The sequence below is a fragment of the Eulemur rufifrons genome, chromosome 2 (genome assembly GCF_041146395.1).
Source record: "Eulemur rufifrons isolate Redbay chromosome 2, OSU_ERuf_1, whole genome shotgun sequence".
NCBI classification, from domain to species: Eukaryota; Metazoa; Chordata; class Mammalia; order Primates; family Lemuridae; genus Eulemur; species Eulemur rufifrons.
Genome location: NC_090984.1, coordinates 83,185,272 through 83,195,993, shown reverse-complemented (window position 1 = coordinate 83,195,993; position 10,722 = coordinate 83,185,272).

Genomic DNA, 10,722 nt, shown 5'->3' with positions numbered 1-10,722 from the left:
ATTGTTCTCTGGCATAAGAAACACAAATGCTTATCAGATGTCAGTTTTATTTTATTTTGCCTTGAAAAAATTTCACATAAAATGATGTATTTAAGTATAACACCATTATTTCTAAGATATAATTTATACTCTGATCATCTTTCTGGAATATATAATTTTGTGACTAACCAAACTGGGCTTCTGTATTTAAAATTCCTCCTGAGTTACAAAATGATAGAATGAGTTCACAGAGATGCGTCTGACTAAATCAGTGTTAAGATTTGTTTTGTTTTGTTTTTTTGCTTTTTCTTAAAAGCTGGATGCTGTTTGTAAGATTATCTGTAGTGGCGGGGAACAACTTGTCTGAGATTTGTTTTTCTATCTGTATTTAATATGTTTTATAGATTTAAATCATGTTACGGTTCCACAGGTATTGGTGAGATGCCTATTATATTATCATAATTAGCATCTAGGAATCTACAGTTCATATGAAATGGGATGAATTCCTTTCAGAAAATGAAAAGAAAACATTTTAAAGATATGTCTTCAGAGAACATATAGTTTCAGAGAAAACGCAGGGGCTGGGTTAGTTTTAGTTGCTCTAACCAGTGTTAGCAAATGATTACAAACATGCTATTGACCACAGTGTTGAATTTGTTTGATTTTTCATTATGGTGCTGTTAGGAAGGGGAAGTCAGGAATACCTCCCTCAGAGACTTAAAAATGGATAGGTGCACATCAGGACAGGGAAATAGAGGCACTGCAGACTGAGGAGCAGCAGAAACCTAGGTCGCCATGAAGCAGTGAAACTGAAAGTATTTCAGCACTGAGATGGAACAAGGAAGTGAACAGACCCAGCCCACCTTTGCTTGTCCACTAAGGAGCTTGGGTCTTACCCTAGGGATGATAGGGAGCCAATGATGTAGGGAATCTGACGACTTAGGAATTAATCAGTTTCTGGACAACAGTCACAGGTTGGTCCTAGGTCCTACAGGTGCAACCTTATAGAGTGGGGTTCTGTTCCTGAAAACCTATTTCATGAGAAAAAGAAACTTAATCACGAAAATAAACAGTTAAGAAACAATACAGAAATATATGCTTTTACAAATGTGTATTAAGAGCTTTGTAGAGAAAGCTACTTTGGAAGAATTTCTTTTCTGCATTAACTGTACCGAAGGTTTTTTTCCTTGTAAATCTCCTATAGCAAACATGGGAATATTTCATTTCTCCAAAGACTTTTGGCTTCAATTAACACATTAACTGCCATGTGAGTTGTATTTAACTCACGCTAGTTTTGAGCCTGGGGCCTTGTGAATCATATGTAATTCACACATCTCTTCACCTTGGGAGCTGCATGAACTATTTTTCAAGTTGCATATATGACTCATGCACAGAAAATAAGAAAAAATAATAAATTTTCATTACATTAGAAAGGATCATTTTGTTTTCAAGGTTTTTATTCTATTTTTGTAATAAAACACCAGGGCCCCAAGGAAAAAAATTTTTTCTTGTATGGCAGTCAATATGTTAAAAATTAGAGTCATTTGTCTCTAAATTGCTGGCTGGCGATTACATTTATTCATTCTTTCTTTCACAAATATTTATTGAACACCTACTATATGAGATATTGTTCTCATGGTAAATACAAAAGACGAAGACTCTGCCATCATGGAGACTTTTTTCCTACTTGGAGAGAAAGACAATACTCACACACACAACACACACAGTAATACCAGGTAGTGATAAGGTTATAAGAGTTATAATGAAAAATTAGACTGAGGAGAAGGGGGAGAGTAATGGGAACATTTTACAGAGTTATTTTATACTTTTTATAGGTCAGGAAAGACTTTTGTGTGGAGATGACATCGAGCAGAGACCGTAACAAAATGAGAGAGCGAGCAGTGAGACTACCTGAGGGAAAAGACATGTGTGACTGTCTTAACAGGTCTTGATGGGATGGAGCTGGGTGGGGCAGTTGTTCCAGTCCCTACTCCTTTGAGGATTTCTTGCTGTGAACACAGCTGTAGATTAAATTACTTGCATCGCCTCTGACTTTAGTGGGCTCCTGGGGTCTCCAGTCAACTTCCAGTTTGTTAGTAACATCTGTCAAAGTCATTAGGTGGACACCAATGTGACTATGATGATGTTATTGGTGTCGGTGTTGTCGATAGTGTTGTTGGTGTTGGTGGTGGTGGTGTGAGTGTGTGGCTGCCATAATAAGATAGGTTGAACAGCTAAGGATTGAAAGTCAATGCACTCACAGTTAAGTATGAGAGCCTATTAATAAAAACATTATCAGGTTTTTATTTGAAATATCAATAATGATAATGATAACTGGTATTTTAAAAGCACTTACCATGTGCCAGGCACTGTTTTAAGTATTTTATAAGATATATCTATCATTTGATTCTTTAGAAATTCTGTGAGGTGGGCAACTACTACCCTCATGATGTAGGTGAAAAAAGAAGCTTACAAAGTCTAAGCAATGTGCTCCAAGTTACACAGTAGGGGGCAAAGGCACAGTTTGAAATGAGGTCTGTTCAACTTCAAAGTCTAAGCTTTATACCAACCACTGTGCTATTTTGCCCCCAAGGCCATGCCCTTGACAGCAGTGTGGAGGGTGGGCTGGGGAGGAGAGTAGCACTAAGCAGAACGAGGCGGTACTTCTGACTAATTTCCTGACAACCTGCTCCCTCCCCTGGGTATCCTAGTAGTCTCCAGAGTAAATACAAATTCTTCTGTGCTTTTGAGCATAGATTTATGATTGGCAGGAAAAGTGAGCAAGCAGATTTCCTTATTGGTCTTATGGAAATGCATGGAAAGTTTAATAAAAATTTCATTATGGAAAAGGTCTTATGGAAATTCATCTTTAAGAATAATAAATCTGTCTTTGAGATTCAAAACCCTGTTGCATCTGTGCAAGCTGAACTGAGTAACAAGAAGGTTGACGTGCAGCTATTCTGTAGTTAAGCTGGATCTCTGATGGGTAGTCCACAGTTTTCTTTTGGACGGCATCATTTTCTCATATGACACCTAAGATTATCATTAAGTCACTGCTGAAATAACTGCATTATTTTTCCAAAGTAAGTCATGTAAACTTAAATAACAGTTCATAGTTGTAAATTTGTTTGACTTATTTCTATCTATTGGGAACAGGATGATAGGTATATAACTTCTTTAAGCCAAACCTTTGGCATCATATTAATGTTTAGCTTGATTTGATGAACAGGTTGGTAAGATTTAGTTAACAGCTCCTATAAAGAACAGCTTTATGGACCACCTCATTCTGCAACCAGTAAGATACCTACCGTTGATATTCAGTTTTGATTTTCACTTCATATATGCTCACTTCTTCACAGCTCGAGAACAAAATATATGAAGAAAAACTAATCAGAGTAATAGAAATTAGATTCTGATTTTAGTTTATATTGTTAATTTCCCTCTATGTACAAAAAGCATGAACCATTTTTTTCTGCCTTTTGCAGGAAGTGTGCCTACTGTTTTATCTTTTAATTTTTTAAATGTTGAAACAATAATAAACTCACAGAAACATGAGAATCACAGGACACATAACTTTTTCCTCCTGAATTATTTGAGATTAGGTTGTAGACATGATGTATTATATCACCCCCAAATACTTTAGTGTGTGTTTCCAAGGCCATTTTCCTACAAAGCCACAATATAATGACCCAAATCAGGGATTTAACATTGATGCCTTACTACCTTCTATTTCTCAAAGCCCATATAAGTTTTTCTAGTTGTCCCAATAATGTCCTTTATAGCAACAGGATCTCATTCAGAATCACCTGTTACAGTAGTTGTCCCTTCCCATTAGTTTTTTTCAGTCTGGAATAGTTCGTCACTCTTTTCTTAATTTTCATGACCTTGACTCTTTTGAAGATTACAGACCAGTCATTTGGTAGAAAATCCTAAAATTTGGGTTTGTTTGGTATTTCTTCATGGTTAGATTCACGTTATGAATCAGAAAGAAACGTCATAGAAGTGACACTGTGTTCTTACTACAGCCTATCTGCTGGCTCACAATTTAAATACGTTCCATCACTGATTATATCAACTTTGATCCTCTCATTAAATTAGAATCTGTCAGGATTTCTCACTGTAAAGTTATTCTTTCCCTTTGTAACTAATAATTATTTTATGGGCATGTGCTTTGAAATCTTATAAATAGCCTGTTCCTCATTAAACTTTCATTTTTAAAATCATTTTTATCTGGGTAGAATTACTGTTTCCTATTTTATCCAAGGGGTCATAGTCTATTATCATCATTATATATTTTGAGGCTCAAATTGTCTCCAGTTTGGCCAGTGGGAATCCCCTTTTGAATGACTTCTATGTTCTTGTGACATGGCCCCTCATTACCTGAGCACTTCCTTATTTTCTTGCACAGTAACATGTTTCAGGCTCACTTTATACTTTTCTCGTGCCAGTCCTGGAATCAGCCATTTTTCCAAGGAACTCTGGTTCCTCTTAGAGGAAAATGGTATTTAGAAATCAAGACCTACGTGCCAGGTGTGCTCATTGCTATTGGATGGGGAAGGGGTTGCTAACTTCAGTTCCTCTTAGTGAACAGAACCAGAGAATACAGACACACATGCGTGCACATGCACACACATTTACATAGGTATTTATTTCTATGTTTATCTCTATCTATTGAAAAATATGAGCTAACACCAACACCCCAATTCCAATCCAACACCACAGCATTCATTCTAGTTTTCTCCTTTTCATTTTTCTCTGACAATGGCAAATCTGGTTTCCATCATCCTTAACATATTTGCTTATTTGATAAACCCCTCTGTGTGTAATCGATCTCCCATCCACTCCATCATCTCCTCCCCACACCTTCCTCTTCCTGCTCAAGCTCTCGTTCCCTTCTGAGCCCCTGACTGCCTCACATGGATGCCATCCTCACTCTGCTTGGGTCCTGACAGCCCAGGCCAGGCCGTCCCACAAGTGCACACACTTCTCACCCTGCTCAGACTCCTAAACCCTGCCACTGGGCCAGCCCTTTCCAAGAATGCCCTACCCTCCCATCCAGGTTCCGCCTCCCTGTGTGGACAGCCTCCCCATCCCCCTTGGGCTCTGATAACCCATGCAAGGCTGCCCCTTTGATGGATACCTGCCTTATGCCTCATTCTGTTCAGGCTCCTACATCCTAATGCCAGGTGATCCTCTCCAACCTCATTGGGGTTCTGACTCCCCACATTGGGTCATTTCCTCTGTATGGAGACCCTCCTCACTCCTTTAGTGCTCTGATGCCTCACTAAGACTGCCTTTCTGTGTGAACACCCTCCTCAGTCCACCAGGGCTGCACATCCCACATGGCACCAGTCCCACGTGTGGGCACATCCCCTCCCTGTTTGGCTCTCACATCCCCCAACTGCAGAAGCCTGCCTTACTCTGCCCCACCCAAAGGGCTTAGGATTGAGTTGTTCAGAGAGAACAGGAAAAAAAGAGGAAGAGGAAGACACACTATCTTAAATATTTCAGAAATTTTTTTTTTTTTTTTTTTTTTTTTGAGACAGAGTCTGGCTCTGTTGCCCGGGCTAGAGTGCTGTGGCATCAGCCTAGCTCACAGCAACCTCAAACTCCTGGGCTCAAGTGATCCTCCCACCTCAGCCTCCCGGGTAGCTGGGACTACAGGCACGCTCCACCATGCCTGGCTAATTTTTTCTATTTTTAGTTGTTTGGCTAATTTTTATTTTTAGTAGAGACAGGGTCTTGCTCTTGCTCAGGGTGGTCTCAAACTCCTGATCTTGAGCGATCCTCCCGCCTCGGCCTCCCAGAATGCTAGGATTACAGGCGTGAGCCACCGCACCCGGTCTCTTCCAGAAATTAATAGAGATTCCATCCTTGACATTAACAATTCATTCATTCATTCAACAAATATTTATGAGTACCTACTATGTACCAGATACTATCCTAGGTACTGCAAATATGGTGAATTTTCATTCCAAGGGAATATAGTCAGAAACAGAGGGCCATTATAGATCTCCATTGTGTGAGGTCAACAGAATGATCCCTGGGCTTTAAATTAAAAAATGATTTAAGTTTTTTCTACCTTCCCTTAAAGTGGTGTGATCTTGAGCTATGTGCTTAACTTTGAATATGTTTTGTTATCTGTAAAATGGGGACAATACCTACCTTACAGTGTTGTTTTGAAGACTAAGTGAGATTTATATATACAACACTCAAAACATGGTATGGGATCACTTTCAAAATACCCTTAGAAGAATACACTAAGTAGGCTAGGTGTGGTGGCTCATGCCTGTAATCCTAGCACATTGGGAGGGTGAAGTGGGAGGATCACTTGAGGCCAGGAGTTTGAGACCAGCCTGGGCAACATAGTGAGACCCCATCTTTACAAAAAATAAAAATAAATTTGAAAAAAGAATATACTGAATAAATAAAAAATACAGTAAGGCTTTGAAATGTATAAGATACAATTCTAAGTGAATAGGACATCTGGCAAGTGTAAGATACCATAATATTAGACATCAAGGCAAAGTAGATGACCCTTGGGGCTCACATTCTATCTGGAGGAGACAGATCATGAACATTAAGTCCATTTTGAGGTATGTTTAAGGTCAGTCCTATGGGGAAATGATAAAGTAGGATAAAGGAGAAGGGGAGTGCAGGGTGGGTGTGGTTTTAAGAAGAGTGGTCAGTGAAGGCCTTACTGAGAAGGCATCACTGGATGCAAAATGTTGAAGGAGGTGAGGGAGTGGGGAAGTAAGCCATGGCTAATCTAGGGGTAGAGCATTTATTTATTGCAGGGAGAGGCAGAAGCCAGGGCAATGACTCTGAGATGGGAGCTTACTGGGTGTGCTCCAGGCACAGCATCGTGGCTGCCAGTGTAGTTGGAGTCAATGAGCAGGTGGGGAGAGGTGGGAGAGGAGGCCCAGGTAATGGAGAGACCTCGTCTAGACAGAAGTTCTCACCCATCAGATGTCTGCATTCCAATCCCAGTTTCACCATTCTTACCCTTTCAGAGTGTTAGTTTAAAAATAAAGTTAGCAAGCTTTCTCCTACATGTGATTTGTCTCTTAATCCAAAATTCCTCTTACAAAGGATTCCAGTTACTGGCATTTTAATGTGCTCAAATAGATAAACTAAAGGCAAGGCCTTACTATTTGAAAAAGACTTTAATACTGACAACACAGGATAATTGTGTTTTCCTACTTAGTATTTCTTTGCAACCATTTTGGTTCACTATAACTTCTTTGAGAATGAAGAAATTTGTAGAAGGAAGATAGGAATCTGACTCTCCAGTTTCCTTAGTTTTCCAAACTGGCATGCCATGGAAAGATGTGAACATCTGAAATAGTGTTTCCTTCCAGAGTGGACGTCCAACTCGAATCACCATAATAGGTAGTAAGGAGAATAAAGGTCTCTAGTTTATATTATAGTTAGGCTTGGTCTCCTTTTATCGGAATGCCTACTCATACCAGAAAGATTTATTTTTACAGGTCAGAGAGTAGTACACCACAGCATGCAGCCTGCGATGTTTTGGTTATCGTACCTTTCATTCTACAAGTAACATGAGGACATTTATTTTTAAAAACATAAAAAGTTAATGTTGGGTTTTTAAAAGTCTAGGGCTTTTTGGCTTCTTCCTCTGAACTCTTCACCGTGTGGAAATATTGAGAAATTCTCTGAGAGCTGAAAGATAGTCTCAACTATGTCTGCAAAGTCTTGATCGTACAGCTGTTGCAATTTTTAAATGTTTAATTTATCACAACATATCAGGCATGCTCTTAGGACTGAGATGCGTATTGGCCAAGTATATATATATCATTTGATAACTAAGAGCAGTGAGTTCCATTTTCAAGGGAACTTCTGTTCTCTGGGGTAGGGCACTGACTTCTGTATCACCATATAGTGCTATCACCTCAAGGGTCAACTTATTAACCCGAAAGACCAGGTTCAGCTGACAAGCCCTCAAAGCTTCCCATCCCTAGTGTATGGAGCCAGTCTAAGAACTTCGAGACAAGAGAGAACCCAAATGACTGTGTGGTTTCAGGTTGGCAAGATCAGCACCATAATCACAAGGGTATCTTAGGAGGATGTCCTTAGTGACTAACCCACTTCACCCCTGCATGCCCAGTTTTCCTCTGTGTAAAGTGGAATGCTGTTGCTTCTTCCATTTGTTGAAGGCTATCAAGGTATGACCTTGTTTCTAAGAGAGGTTTGTAATCTCAGGTTGCATTAATAGAAACATAATATCCAGATCAAGCCAGGAACTGACATATCAGCACTCAGTACTGGTGAGACTGGTTTAGAATTACTGGCATTTGGTTCTGGCATTAATAACTGGCTAACATCTGGAGGAGGGCACCAAATGGTGAGGTGTCCTGTGCTCTGATGTCTTTCTTTCTCTTGTCTCCCTCTCTTTTATGCCTACACATTGCTCTGCATTCTCCCATGTGCACTGATCTTCATTGCAATCTCTGAAATACAAACTTGTCCCATACACTTATTATCATCACCATTCTTGAGAGTTACCCAGAGGTAAAAAATAGATAACATCACCCCTAGCACCACCCCTACCAACACCAAGAATCAGAAATCTGAGCCAGAAGCATGTGAAGTGGTTGCAGGGAACACTGAACTGGGCATCTAAGATGATGCTAATCCTTAACCTTATTAGCATTTACCATGTGCTATGAAACACATGGATCACGGAATTAAACCACTAAAATTGACCTTTAAAAGTACATACATTTTATAGGAAATAATATAATTCAAGAAAATTTACTTAGAATAAAAAAAAATTACAGAAGCCACCAGAAAAAAACAAAGATTAACTTTCTGCAATAAGTAATGCCTAATACATGGCTTAGGTCCACGTATAAGTGAGACTGTAGCTTTTGTGAATTGCTAAAATAATACTTCTTTCCATAGTGTATATTTCAGGTGATCAAAATGCTTTGTAAATTCAAAAAGTCAATTGTAATGCTGTTAGGTGATTGGAGGTATGTTATAAATATGCAGTCAGAGAGAAAATCCAACGGAATTAAGTGTTTGGTAAAGGCAAAAGATAGTCATCAAACATTCAAATTGCAGCACATCCTGTAAGAGTAGGTATTGTAAGTTCACATGCATGAAATACTGATTTATAGAGAGGAATGCATCTCTCTCTGTGAATGGCTCAAGTAGGAGCTCTTTTCAAGTTCAGAAAACCATTAGATTTGGTTTAAGCTAAGTGAAATAAACAAACCCCAGCCTAAGTGAGAGCTAATTGTCTTCCCCTGCCTTTCAAAGCCATCAAATTCAAAACCTTGAATATGGTGTTTTCTTCTTGGTTCAAATCAAAGCTAACTTGACATTAGCATTAGGACAATCTCTCCTTCAAAATGCACTGAGGAAACAAGGACACCAAAAGTTTAATTGAATTATCCTGAGAATGTAGTGACGTGGATCACATCCGTCCTCTCTTCTCAGGGCTTGAGCCCTCCGCAAGCATCGTGGTTTTGGGTTGGTGTTGTTTCTTGAGCTTGGGTCTGGCTCTAGGTTGTCATGGGTCTAAACAATTTTGAGATGCAGGTGTTTTGGAGGCTTTCTATAACTTCTAAGCAAACTCAGATCCCTATTAGGTCTTTGGACATTCAAGGTCACAATTTAGCAACAGAATTTCCCAGTTCTTTCTTGGAAAAGATGTTTCTAGGAACAATTCAGCTAAGAGCCGACTGCTTGGGTCCATCCCATATCCAAACACCTACAGTTAGGGCTGGTATTCTGAGTAAATATCTGCTATAGTTTCTTTCTTATTTTTCAGTCCACTGACTATTGGGGGCAAAGAATAAAATCTAGTTCTTTTATCACAATTCAGTTCTGTAATATATCAGGCTATTTTCTATTTCTTTTATTATATTTCACTTGAGAATGAATCAATAACTTAAACAAGTCCGACGTGATAGGATTATTAGAAAGGAACTATTTACATGTCTAATCTTAGTAATTTTTTTCTAAGTTACCTTTAAATGACCATAAATAGGTGATTGACTACTACCGAGGATTTTTACTTTCAATTCTTTCTATGTATTTATTGATGCAAACGAAACAACAGGATTTAGTCATTCAACACAGTGCATGGCACAGGAGTGCATGAGGAAACAAAGTTCCAGAAATCTTCCAGTTCTTAGATAAAAGACTTAAATTCTTATATTTTGGGCTCCTAGATTGAATCATTTTGTGCCCACTAGTGATACTATGTCCAATTTTGCTTTTTTTTTTTTCCTTGTTAGTTCTCAGGCATTATTCTGGATTTTTTGGAGGTGGTGAGGTGGGTTGAAGGATTATAGTTGACATTTTCATTTGGAGAAAAAAAGTAATCTGATAAAAGGAATCAGTCTTCCAGATTCAAAGTAACTTCAGGATTTTATGTTTAGGAATTACCCTTGGGCCTAATTAGTCCCATTTAGAATAATTTTTTTAACTTTAGAATGCCTGGTGGACAGGAAAGATTTATTTACATGTCCAGATTTTAGTTAAGTTAAATTTTGCCTGACTCCGTTAAACTTGTAGAAAAGCAAACCATTTATTTATTCTTTTTAAAAATAAGAGCTGATTTGACATAGATTGTTTGTATCAAAATGCACTGATGACTAGATTGGTTTGAATCATTCTAAGTGATCATCTAGTTTGATAACTGCTTATAAGAAATGGGTTTGGGTAAACAACTCAAAGAGACTTTGGGAAAAAATAACATCTCTTTTTGTT